The 13,148-nt window shown below is 46.5% G+C and overlaps 1 long non-coding RNA gene across 2 annotated transcripts; it reads left to right on the forward strand.

Moving 5' to 3' along the window:
* Positions 1–774: 774 nt before the first annotated feature.
* Positions 775–10,582, forward strand: LOC124688703. 2 transcript variants are annotated; one of them, XR_006998607.1, is made up of 6 exons: positions 775–1,272; positions 1,356–1,557; positions 2,068–2,434; positions 7,953–8,048; positions 8,184–8,317; positions 10,346–10,582. It is a non-coding gene; the product is annotated as an uncharacterized LOC124688703 (long non-coding RNA). The 2 variants fall into 2 exon arrangements; XR_006998606.1 differs by lacking the exon at positions 7,953–8,048 and having other exon boundaries at positions 778–1,272.
* The last annotated feature ends 2,566 nt before the right edge of the window (positions 10,583–13,148 follow it).

The following is a 13,148-nucleotide window of genomic DNA, read 5'->3' on the forward strand; positions in this document are numbered from 1 at the left end:
TAGCAGTAGTAAATAAAGCAAACTAGATAAAGTAAATGCAAGTAAACTAATTTTTTTGTGTTTTTGATATGGCAAACAAGACAAGTAAATAAAGTAAAGCTAGCAACTAATTTTTTTGTGTTTTGATATAATGCAGCAAACAAAGTAGTAAATAAAATAAAGCAAGACAAAAACAAAGTAAAGAGATTGAGAAGTGGAGACTCCCCTTGCAGCGTGTCTTGATCTCCCCGGCAACGGCGCCGGAAATTTTGTCTGGTGCGTAGTTGACGTGGGAGTTAGAAATCTTTGTGGTGTAGCTTTTCTTCGATGTCCCCGATAACGGCGCCGGAAATTTGCTTGATGCGTGTAGTTGACACGTCCGTTGGGAACCCCAAGAGGAAGGTGTGATGCGCACAGCGGCAAGTTTCCCTCGGTAAGAAACCAAGGTTTAATCGAACCGAGTAGGAGTCAAGAAGCACGTTGAAGGTTGATGGCGGCGGGATGTAGTGCGGCGCAACACCAGAGATTCCGGCGCCAACGTGGAACCTGCACAACACAACCAAAGTACTTTGCCCAAACGAAACAGTGAGGTTGTCAATCTCACCGGCTTGCTGTAACAAAGGATTAACCGAATTGTGTGGAAGATGATTGTTTGCAGAGAAAACAGTAAAACAAGTATTGCAGCAGATTTGTATTCTACACTACTTAAAAAGGAGGAATGTGTTCCCTATTCTGCCAACCTTTGCACTACGACTAAGTTTTGGTCGTCACCTCAATGCACCGATCGGCAACATGGGCCGCACCAAAATGGGCCGCCCCAGAAATCGCAGTCACTCTCGCCCCAGGATCAATCCCTACCTCGCTCGCCTTCCCCACCCACGAGAATGCAGACGCCGCCCCTCCCATCTGCACGCCGGCGGCGGCTTCGGCTACCTCATCCAACGCGCCGCATACACCATCACTCTCCGCGCCGTCTACCGTAGTCCCCGCCATGGTATCTCCATCGCGCCTGCCATGGCCCGGGCCATGTTGAGCTCCGCGGCGGCGCGGCGCCACGCTCAACTGACGATTCAGCCTGCACATACGACCAGGGTGGCCTCAACCCTCGCCCGCACCAGCCCACGCGCGCGCCCGCTAGCCCTTCCCCTCGCCCGCACTTCAACAACGCCGTACTCATCCAAGCCGGGAACCAGGGATCCACTTCCCATGCCGGATCACCTCTTCATCGGGAGTCCTAGACTAGGCTAGACTAGGCAGGAAGGAGACACGGCGAAGGATTCAGTCCATCTCGAGGTCCAGCCCGAGCATGACCTTCTTCTCCAGCTAGATGTGGATCTGTTTCTTATCTCATCCTTTGTTTTCTGGTTTTGCTCCAGGTTGCCCTTGCGGTTCTCCCTCCCCTCTCCCATACGGTCGTTCGTTCTCACGGCGGCCGCACTGGGGACGACAACGCGGGGCGATTGAAGGTGGTGGTGGCATACATCAAGTCTGATGCTACAGACAAGGAGCTTGTAACCATCTGGGCTGTCAAACTCAAGCTGGTCCTTTCTCCCGTGATGTCTGCCCCTAGCTTCGCTGGTAATAATCCCCCTACCTCTTAGTGGCAATGTTCAATATTGTCTCGTCTCCAACGACCGGTCACTACTCCAATTGAGCATATTAATTGATATGGTTCTTGTAAATTGATCTTCTAAGGTGTTTACTAGGTGAAGCTTTGAGCTGTTGTATTAGTAAATTGGAATGCTGTCAAATTGAGCTAGATTAATATTTCTGAAATATTACCATAACTTATATAGATGAGATGTACAGATATTTAAGTTCTGATATTGGAATTTTTAATTTGATGTGAATATTGTCTCCCTCTTTGATTCTAATCTGAATTAAGTGTGAGATGGATTTGGTGAATTTTATTTAATGGAATTGCAACCGAGGCAAGAATTGGGTAGCTGAAAATTATGCTATAGGCAGAACAACTGAAAACTATGGTGTTTTTCCGTGCTTGCCCATTGCTTCATTCTGGTGATACATCCAGGTTTACTTGTTTCTAGATCCATGATAACTGCATACTATTTTCTATTTCTACTTCAGTTTGGATGCTCATGCTAGATAGAGCAGCGACTGGAAATGGGGCATCGTGAGCACTGTCTCCCTGGAGGACAAAAAAAGCAAGAGAACGGCTACCGCACGAGACAACCATGATGCTACGGAGCAGAGGACAACAACAATAGATATGCTACTATACTAGCACCGGTTCTCTGTTCCTTTGATTAAAATGCTGAGGTCCGTGATTTCTTGCCTAATTACCTGTTTTTGACCCAACTGACATATTGCCAATTTTGCTCTGTGTTTTCAGTTGTTTTACTGGTTGTACATCCATCTATTGGGGGATTATACATAGTTTCATACGTTTGTGGTTCTGACATCCTTGGTAAAATGCCAGAACTATTTGGAATAGGTAAACTTGGAAGAAACTGTTGATATATTTTTGTGTTCTCATTTCTTAAAAGGGATTTCTATTTTCGTGCCCTCGGTTCCTTAGTTGTGCTCAGTTTTCCCCAGCCCCTTAGTTTTTCCTCAGTTTTACCCTAGCCTTTGTCTGAAGACCCGCAGAAGGAGCTCAGACGGAAGGAATCCGTTTATTTGGACGTTACGTGCCGACGTGTTGCGCCGCGTCGTCCGTGGGGCCGCGTCGTGTGGGGCCGCGTCGCGTGGGGCTGGTAGAAAGGGACCGCGTGGGACAGGACGAGAAGCGTTTGGTTGCACGTGAGCGAGGAGCTGGGTTTTGTCTCTCTCGGCCCAAATTGGCATTTTTAAGAGCACCTTTTCCCCTCTTTCTCTCTCTCGTCTTTTTCACCAAATTAGTATCAAATCTAGAGAAGCTTCTATTTCTGTCTTTCTTCAATATGGCAGCAAATCTAGTAGCAAATCTCCGGGGTTATTTATGCCTTTTGGCCCTCGTTTTTTGCCCAATATGGCAGCAAATCTAGTAGCAAATCTAGAAGCTATTATATGATAAATTCACAGCGAGCATAATCGAAAACTAAGTATAATACATAGGTAAACTGCATACGGCAGCCAAAAGCAGCCAATAACATTGTTAATGTTCACGACAAACTAAGCTGCAAAAATATACAAGATCACGCACGCAATGTATGGACAACAAGAAGATTAGGATGAATGAATTTGTTCTTCATTCCTCCTCATATATTTCTCCGTCGCTCCATTCGTGCAATTCCCCAAGGAAATATTCATTGAACTCCTTCCGTCTGCAAGTGTGAGGCCAATACATCCTCCAAACGGTATGGCTCGTGTTCATTTCTCAAACCGTAGAATCCTATTCTATCCACACGTAGTGGCCACTCATCCCGGGCATTTGTATCATGAGAGTACGCTCGATATAACCCAAATCCGTGTAGTAGATGCTGCCAGGTTGAAGTGTCGGGTACACTACGGTGTCGACGGAGATACACCGGATATAATTCACGAAGAAGGCATTACTGCCAATGTTAGTGACCGGATGGAGAGAGCGGCTCGAGTGTCCACACGGTACACCAATGGTCTGCCCGCCAAAGCCGCGGCTGACCAACAACACAAGCAGCAGCTCACCATCCGACTCCACAAGGTAGAACTTCGACGTCCAAGTTCTGGAAATGAAATTAGTGTCTCCATCTTGACAGTGCTCGCGCGCTGCTGCAAGCTGTATATTGGTGCACACTATTCTTCCGATCTCAAAATTGTCCGCAGCCTACGCATACGGTTCACCATTGAACGGGGTAATGGAACGGAAACCATGGTTCTTGATCGAAAATCTTCCTTCTCCCCAATCCCCATCTTCATTTATATCCTTAGTTGGAGTGCTCTCATCGACCCAACCAATTTCCGGCGGGTAATGTGTGGCAACGAAGACCATAGTCGGGGATTTGATAACGGCGACCGATTTCGGAAAAACGAGATGGCATCTGCGCCTCAAACATCGTGTTCGATTTCTTTGTGAGTGGGTTCAGCAGCCGTATCTTGTGCGGTGGGTTCTTCGGGCAAGCACGATGACGCCACGGGAAAAGCCGAGGAAGTAGAATCTAAAATATATTGAAAAGATAACATTCAGCACTAAGATTGAAAATAAGATCTATGGTGACGCCACGGGAAAAGCCGAGGAATTTGAACCTTGCACGAACTGCGGATAGATCTATGGTGACGTAGCGGGATGTGCCGAGATGGAGGAAGGTGAACTCAGCGGCGCGTGGAAGGGCGTGGTGTAGCATGATCCATTCGTGCGGGTGCACGTCGGGATCGAGGTAAACCCGAGCGCCAATTTCTACGGACTTGCCTCATAGCGAGTAGCTGTCCACGTACTCCTCTTTGGCCAATAAGCATTCGCCGATCTTGTGAAGTGGTCCGTCGGCGGTGAGACCGGCCCGGTTCACGGAGGCGCCGCGCTGGATGCGCCGCCCTCGGATGCGCCGCCCTCGGAGGCGACGGGCTCGGCGGCGACGGGCTCGGCGGCGACGGGCTCGGGGGCGATGGGCTCGGGGGCGACGGGCTCGGCGGCGGCGGGCTCGGAGGCGACGGGCTCGGGGCGATGGCCGCCGGCGCATTCTTCTTCTCCATCGCCGGCGGGGGAGGGCTCGTACGGCGGTTGGGGTTTTTTGGAGAAGTTGATGGGACGTGAGAGGGGTGGTTTCGTGCGTGAGCGATAATGAGACGTACTGTGTGCGAGAGGGAGGGAGAGAGGGGCTTACGCGTCCTAAATGCGACCCGAGTCAACAATGGCACGTCTTCCACGTCCGCACCGTGACACGCGTCAACAATGGCACTTCTTCCACTTACGCACCGCAACACGCATCCTCGAGTCTAACCCCGGAAATTTAGATATACTCATGTATACCCTCGAGTCATATACTAGCATTTTTTGTATGCTCAGTTTTCACCTTGAGTGCTAATACTTGGCTAGTGCAATATACTCAGTTTTACCCTCAAGTGGCTGGTCAACGAGAGAGTCAACAAATGGGATTAACTAGTTAAATGAGTTATTTAATGTGCAAAAAATTCCGAAAAGGAGTGGCACTTACTCATGGAGTCTTCACCACAAATTTCCACTTCTCAAATCATAGATAAATCGTAGATAAATCAAGTTTCACCACAAATTGCCACTTCTCAAATCACCTAGTAGCTATGAAGGTGCATGGTTTTCCATAATAAGCCCTACCCAAAACAGCTTTCCCCAAAACATACTTTGTCTGAATGAGACCATAATTTTCACACTCATGTAGATTTGTATTGCAAATAGTTTGAGGTAGGCCAAGATGGGTTTCATTGTACAAAACACGCATTTTCCATTTTTTAAATCTCATATTTGAATCCCTTAGTCCGTTTACTACTCACTTGCCCTTGGTTTCTTGATACTACTCAGTTTTGCCCTCTCCCTTCACAAACTCTCACAGACGCCCAACATTGCCCTGATTGGTCTAGCCCATGTCACGCGGATCGTGCCCGACGACCGTTGATCGTATGATCTAACGGGCAGGATAACCCCTATCTCTCTCTCTGGTCGGGGCCACCACCCTCTCTCTCTCTATCGTCGGTTAGCTTCACGCAAAGTTTGGTTTTCTGCATTATTTTTCACGAGCTAAATTATAAACTCTTTTTAGGCATTACTTTTCACGCAAAAAATGATAAACCATCACCGATTTGTTGTAGCCATTACTTTTCACGCACAAAAATGATACACCATCACCCATTTCGTGTACCCATTACTTTTCACGCAAAAAATGATAAACCATCACCGATTTTGTTGTAGCCATTACTTTTCACGCACAAAAATGATAAACCATCACCGATTTGTTGTAGCCATTACTTTTCACGCACAAAAATGATACACCATCACCCATTTCGTGTAGCCATTACTTTTCACGCAAAAAATGATACACCATCACCCATTTCGTGTAGCCATTACTTTTCACGCAAAAAATGATACACCATCACCCATTTCTTGTACCCATTACTTTTCACGCAAAAAACGATAAACCATCACCGATTTCTTGTAGCCATTACTTTTCACGCACAAAAATGATACACCATCACCCATTTCGTGTACCCATTACTTTTCACGCAAAAAAATGATAAACCATCACCGATTTTGTTGTAGCCATTACTTTTCACGCACAAAAATGATAAACCATCACCGATTTGTTGTAGCCATTACTTTTCACGCACAAAAATGATACACCATCACCCATTTCGTGTAGCCATTACTTTTCACGCAAAAAATGATACACCATCACCCATTTCTTGTACCCATTACTTTTCACGCAAAAACGATAAACCATCACCGATTTCTTGTAGCCATTACTTTCCTTTTAGGCATTACTTTTCACGGTAAAATGATAAACTATACCCCCACAACGGTCGTCTCCTCCTTAATTTATTGTGTATAAACCCCCACAACGGTCATCTCCTCCTTATTTTATTGTGTAAACCCTACAACGGTCATCTCTCCCTTATAAACACCCACACGGCCATCCCTTGTGTCAATAGGTTCCGCCTCTCTCTTCTTTTCGTTCACATACACTTTATCCATTGCCATGGCTTCCACGTCTCGGACGCGGACCGGAAGGGGAAGGGGAAGGGGAAGGGGAAGGGGAAGGGGAAGTGGATCATCATCATTGCCACCACCACCGTCAACACTGCCATTGATCATAGAGGAGTTCTTCATCGTCGTCTATGAAGACCCTTTGGTCAAGAAGGTACGTACGCGTTCCCACATATATGATGCATGTGATTAATTATGGGCATGTTCTAAAAAACCTTTAATTTCAAGGGTTCCCTAATTTCAAACGATCGGCGCTCGATCTCTTTGCAGGAACTCCCAAAAAAATTTGCGGACTATCTTGACGGCAAGGAGCCAGCTAAGGTGTATCTGCGAGCAGCCGACTGCGGTCCTCGTCTCTGGACCGTGGAGGTCCTATTTGACGGACAAGGCCGGATGTACCTCGACAAGGGCTGGGAGAAATTCGCCATCGCGCACGGTGTGGATTTCGGCTGGTTCGTACACTTCAAATATGAAGGCGATGATGTGCTCACGGTGAAGGTGTTCGACGGAACAATGTGCAGGAGGTACTACTACTCGGACGACGAAGATACCGACGATGAAAGCGACGACGACGTGAAGCCATGCATCCATCCCCTTTAGATAATTAAGGGGATTATGACCAAGAATATATATGTAGCTTCATATGCATCGATTTAGAGATCTAGCTATTTTCTATATATTATGCATGTAAAAAATAACATCCCATTTCCACTATTATTCGAGCACCACATCCTCCAAACGATGCCGATGCCGATGCCGATATCGGCATGGTCGAACGGCTATGCTCGCCACCACTGCTAGGTCAACGTCGGGATGCACAATGTTTAGCATAAGAGTCACTTTAGATTAAGCTGCGAAAATAGTCACGTGCCATGGGCTGAGGCGGCCCCTACGGAGCGGCTCTATATTATATTCTCTAAATAAAATAGACGACCACAACGGTCATTGGCTGCGGAGGCCCCACGGAGCGGCAATATATAATTTTCTATAAATAAATAGACGACCCACTCGGTCATTGGCTGCGGCAGCCCCATAGAGCGGCCCCATTTGTCATTGGCAGCACCGCGTATACAATCAGGAAATAAAACGGCCCACGCGTCGGCGGTAGATGGATCCACCCGTCGAGCACGAGACGGTCAGCGAGGAACCGACCTCACGGTAACGGTAAGGCCTCGACCCGACGGCAACCCGCGTCTTCGAGGGGTTTCAAACTAGAGGGAGGGGAAAACTGAGGAAAAACTAACGAGCTGGGGAAAACTGAGTACAACTAACGAAGCAGGGGCACGAAAATAGAAATCCCTTCTTAAAATGCATCACTTTATGCACTCAATATTGTTAACTTGAAAAAAAATCAACTGAATTTTTTTTTATGTTGCACCACCAGGAAACTCTCTTATTCAGCGCAATAATGCTTTTAAAATGATCCATTTGCAAAATCAAACCATGTCACCGACGCCATATATGTCACGTGCCGACCAAGGTGCTTTCTCCTCAAAATCATGTTGTTAAAACTTAACTGGCTAGGCAAGAGAGCCGTACACAAAGAGGGACTATAGGTGTTAACGAGTCCTGAATTTGACATAATAATCACGGATTTCCTGTGGGGGCTGAATAGGAGGTGATGCACGGCGGGGGAGTGAATTATGCCTGACGCGGCGATGGAAGAGGAGGCGCAAGACACGCAACATGGCGGCACAGCCAACCATGCGTGACAGCAGCCGCGTATGAAATTGACATACAGAGAAGAAGGTAAGATATGTTACTAATTTCGGTTATGTTCCTTTATTGTTTTCTTGTGCGTGCCAGCGTCTATGAATTTACCTAGCTTGAAAGAATTTTTTTATGTCTGAAGTTTGGCAACCCTACATCATTTGTCGACTTAATTTCATCCATATCTTGTCATCCATACCTTTGCTGTTACATAATCTAACGGGGGAGGGGGGTATTTATTTCAAGTATGGAAGGAGGAAACAGGTTTTGACGTCCTTTATCCTGATACCACACCCACAGTTAGTCAGAGATGCTAGCTGTGCGTGCAATTTCGATATAGTAGCGAGAATAAAGCTCAATACGGCTTCTTTGCTGTGTGTAGTAGAATGCATCATACGAGTACCACTCCCTCTACGCCTAATTTGAGTGCGACAATGTTGGCCTCAAGACATTTTCCAAGTAAGTACATTGTTGAGTGCGACAATGTTGGCCTCAAGACATTTTCCAATTAAGTACATTGTTATGTCTGTCCAAAATTTCACCAGTACTGCTGTGCAAATACAATCATCTGGATTGAGTGTACCAGATGGGTGGAGCTGTAGCAGAAGCCCTTGGAGCTATCTTCAATGAAATATTCTTAAGAGAAACAGCGTTATACTGAAGTTGATATCCATGATGTGAGCCCTTCCAATGCCTCTCTAGATTAACTGAATTCCCTGGTTAACCTAATCAGTACAATACCTTCATTATTATTTTCAGGAAAATAATATATTTCAGTAACACAATAATCCAGCCAAAGTGAATAACTCAAACTCTAATAGGTTCTCACTGCATAGGTTCAGTTTTAGTGAATGGTAACCACTATTTCTGCTTTGTTGAAAAAAAAATTCGAAATAGGGAAATTTACTGAAGTTGAGCTAAGCGGTAGCATGAGGGAGATGGAACTCAGGTACCACCAGGGTTGATATTTTGCTTCTCAAATGTCATACTTTCATGTTGTAGCCTAGCCACCCCAACCCGTAGGAAGACAAGTAGGCCACTGAATCATGATGGGGCATGTATGAACTGAAGCTCCTTTACTTACACAGGCTGCAACTGCTAGCTTGCATTTTCTTGCCCAACCTTAGATGTATCTTTCATTTCATCTCTTGCTTGGTGAACTTACCGAGTGCAAGCCATTTCATGGCACATTGTTGTGAGTGCCATTTCCATCATTTAGACGCCTCATACAGAAAATCAATATAATCAAGAGGTCATGACACATAGTTCTGGATATAGCAATGTTGGTTTATAGCCTGCCAGACTATTTTTTTTGGCTAGACTATAGATGTTATTGTGAGTGCCTTTTTCTTTTCACTCGAGCAATTTTTTAACCAGCAAGAGAGATAGAAGCAGCTATCCTTATTGATGTTCTCTTCACAATAATTTCCGTGAAAATATGGTGAAGATTTGCACCAGCATTTTTGCTCTCTTTATTACATGGAGTATAACGACTATACAAATACTTTGTAGCTATTATTTCAGGTTTACAATAACATTTGTGACTGTTTTTGCAATTCGTGTTAGAGTATCTATATACATATCTAAGTGATCTTTAGGAGGAAATACAACCAGTTCACCTTGTAGTTCGTACATTTGTATTTCAGTTGGTTATGGAACAACATTGGCGTAATACACTTGGTACCATAGCCTCCTGATTCAGCTATAAATTCCCATAGAAAATAGTTGACAATTTGTAGCCTGCTTGTAGTGTTGCTACACTTTACTGGTGCTACAGTTCAGTTACAAATAAACTAAACATTTTCAGCTCGCAAGTTCAGACTTCCTTCGAACGTGCTAAAGTCTCATACATGGCTTGTGCAACACCAATACCAATTACTTGTTTGTTCTGTTGTTGTGCTTAACTCCATAATGTCTGACATTCTATGGAGCTACTGGAGTTTAGACTTCCTTAGAATGTGCTAAAGAATTCTCACTGGGTTATATTTGTTATTGATTTCCTATTGTAGAGTAGCTATAAATTGACGTATAAATGCAAAACTTGTTTCTGACTAATTAACGTTGCAGCTACTGGAGTTCACGGAAGTGCATGGCAAAGAGGAGGGATCCAACGAGAAAGATGAAGATCCCAAAATTCGGTTTCATGGGGTCATGTTGAATATTGAGGAATAATATATCGGAGATATTTTGACTGTACTGAAGATGTATATTTGGCTCAGTATCATGATACTTGTTCTAAGTTGCTTTGTTATTTCAAAATAACTCACAAATCGACTTTTGGTACTGTACATCTTTCCACATGAATTTCATGCGCATTTAGATTTTTGATCTACTTATCTGGTTGTTACATGTGCAATGTATAAAAAGTATTATCAATCAAAGTGAACGAAAATGAAGGGCCCGCTGGTGGCGCCCTAGCAGGGCCGAGTGGGCAGGCCTCCGCGAGCTCTGCTGGCGTGGGCGGGTGAGCTCGGGGCGGGCACCGGCGAGCTCCGCAATGGGCGGGTGAGCTTAGGGCCGGTGCAGGCAAGCACGGGGCGGGCGCGGGCGATCTTGGCGCGAGCGGGTGCGCGAAGAGGGCCATGGCGCGGCGTACAGACATGCAGTCTACGCCAACGCTCGTCTCCTGCCAGCGCGCCTGCGGCCGATCCCTTGCAAGCTGAGCGTTCCTGGGGCCTTAGACGCTCTAGATGGATTGGGAGATTGATTTGGTCAACCTCACAAAAGAAAATAGCAGGACAACTATGACCCACTTTGTTTAGGGCATCTCCAGCGGCGCGACGCAAATCGGACGCTGATGACTGTTTACATCCGCGCGGACCGGAAATGCGTCTGGGACCACCTCCAGCTGGGCGACGCAAAGTGACCGGGCCATCCGCGGAGACGCAAACCTGCCCAAATATGCGTCAGGTTTGCGTCTCCGCGGTCGCGCCTAGCGTCCGCTCGCTTCCCCACGGGCCTCATGGCAGCGACCCAGGTTCGATCGGTCTCGAATTCACAACACGCGCCGGTGTGGCAACCGCGCCGATCAACAGCCACAATGGAGCGCCGAACCGCCGCGGAAGAGCAACTGCCGGCCTCTTCGTTATACGCGGCGCCGTTAATACCCGCACATTATAACCCTTGCGTCTACGGTAATTCAAGTTCAACCGCCTCCTTCTTCTTCCTCTTCTTCTTCTTCTCCAACACCGGCACGCCATGAGCGACTACACGCTGCCGTCCGACTCGGAGAGCGAGGGCAACTCGCCCGGATTTCTGCATTGGTGGAAATCCCCTGCGACGCCAAGCGATCCGGGCTCCACGCCTAGCGACCCTGCCTCCACGCCGAGTGAGGAGGAGGAGGACGGAGGCGGCAATGCCAGCGAAGGCTAGGAGGAGGACGGAGGCGGCGCTGGCAGCGACGCCGAGGACGAGGATGAGGGGCAGGAGGAGGAGGACTCCGACACCAAGTTCGGCCGGTTGGAGGCGCAGGAGGCGGCGGACGACAAGGCGGCGGCAAGGAAGAAGTCCAGGGCCCGGGCAAGGGCGCTGGCGAGGGCGGCGCGTCGTCGTCCGTTCACCGACGACGACGAAGACGCCATTTCTTCCAGTTTCAACTCCTCGACGGGCGCGTCGTCCTCCAGTTCCGACGAGGAGGTGACAAGCAAGAGGCGCAAGAGTTTGGACGACGAGGCAGGGCATTCTAACAAAAGGCCAAAAAATAGTTTTAGTATGTTTTTAAATTTGTTCTTCTTTGTATGTTAAATATGTTTGAATCTATTCGATTGAAGTATCCGGTTAATTATTTAGGCTATAATCTATTTGATTGGAGCAACATGACATCATTGAGTACTACTTTTTCCGCGTTTAAACTTGCTCATTCAACAAAAATGAAAAGAAGTAGCACAAAAAAAAAACACTTGCATGTCCAAAATGCGTCGGACCGCTGGAGGTAGCCCCCAACACAAACGAACATTTCGCCCCTCGCGGTCATTTTGGCGTCCGCCAGGCGACGCAAACGGATAATTTAGGCGTCTGAAATACGTCGCGCCGCTGAAGATGCCCTTACATGTGAAGGATTTTTTTAGACCGTTTTGCTCTTCCACCAAATCACATAATTCTCACAAGTGTCATGATACTGGTTCCTTTGTTTATTCTCAACCCCTCAACTGGTCGAATCCCTAAATGCGCTGCCGATCCTGTAGTGCTGATGCCTACTGGTTGCTGGTGCTTCCCATCAGCTATCTCGGAGTGCCTGTTGCTGCTCCAAATCTCCTCCACGTGCAGCCACACACATCAATTGAGATCAGCTTCACGCACTAGGCCTGGTAACGGCGCCATCTTCACACACTGTTGTAGGGATAGAAGGAATTGGGATTTTCTGGATAGATCGCCTCTGTTTAGATGGTTGGGCAAAAGAAAAACTTAGTTGAGCAATTCGTTTTTTCTCTCTTCTATTGGATTTTGAGTGAATAGTTCCACTTTGCTGCATACATTTGAGTCACACCGGTTCATATACGTTGGTAGATTGCTTGGAATACCAGCAATGAATCAACAAAAATAATCACCATTAATTGGTAAAAATATTGATAATTACGATTTCGAAGGAACTACAGTCCCCCATGTGTTTGGCTGCCTATATCAGTTGGAGTATAGGTTAATTTAATTTTGCTCTTATCCTCATAATAAATACTCTCCAGCTCTTATGAGGATACATCGCTGCTTAAAAAATAGCATCCGTACCACCGGCCTTTCGACGGAGTTTCTTACCCAGCTATTATTGAAGATTAACTAAGCCTCTTTAATATGCTTGACACAGAAGGCCACGATTCAGGGTTGTCTTCGGATATTTATGAATATCAAAATGTTGTTTGGACTAATCAGAAAGGAA

The sequence above is a fragment of the Lolium rigidum genome, chromosome 2 (assembly GCF_022539505.1).
Source record: "Lolium rigidum isolate FL_2022 chromosome 2, APGP_CSIRO_Lrig_0.1, whole genome shotgun sequence".
NCBI lineage: Eukaryota > Viridiplantae > Streptophyta > Magnoliopsida > Poales > Poaceae > Lolium > Lolium rigidum.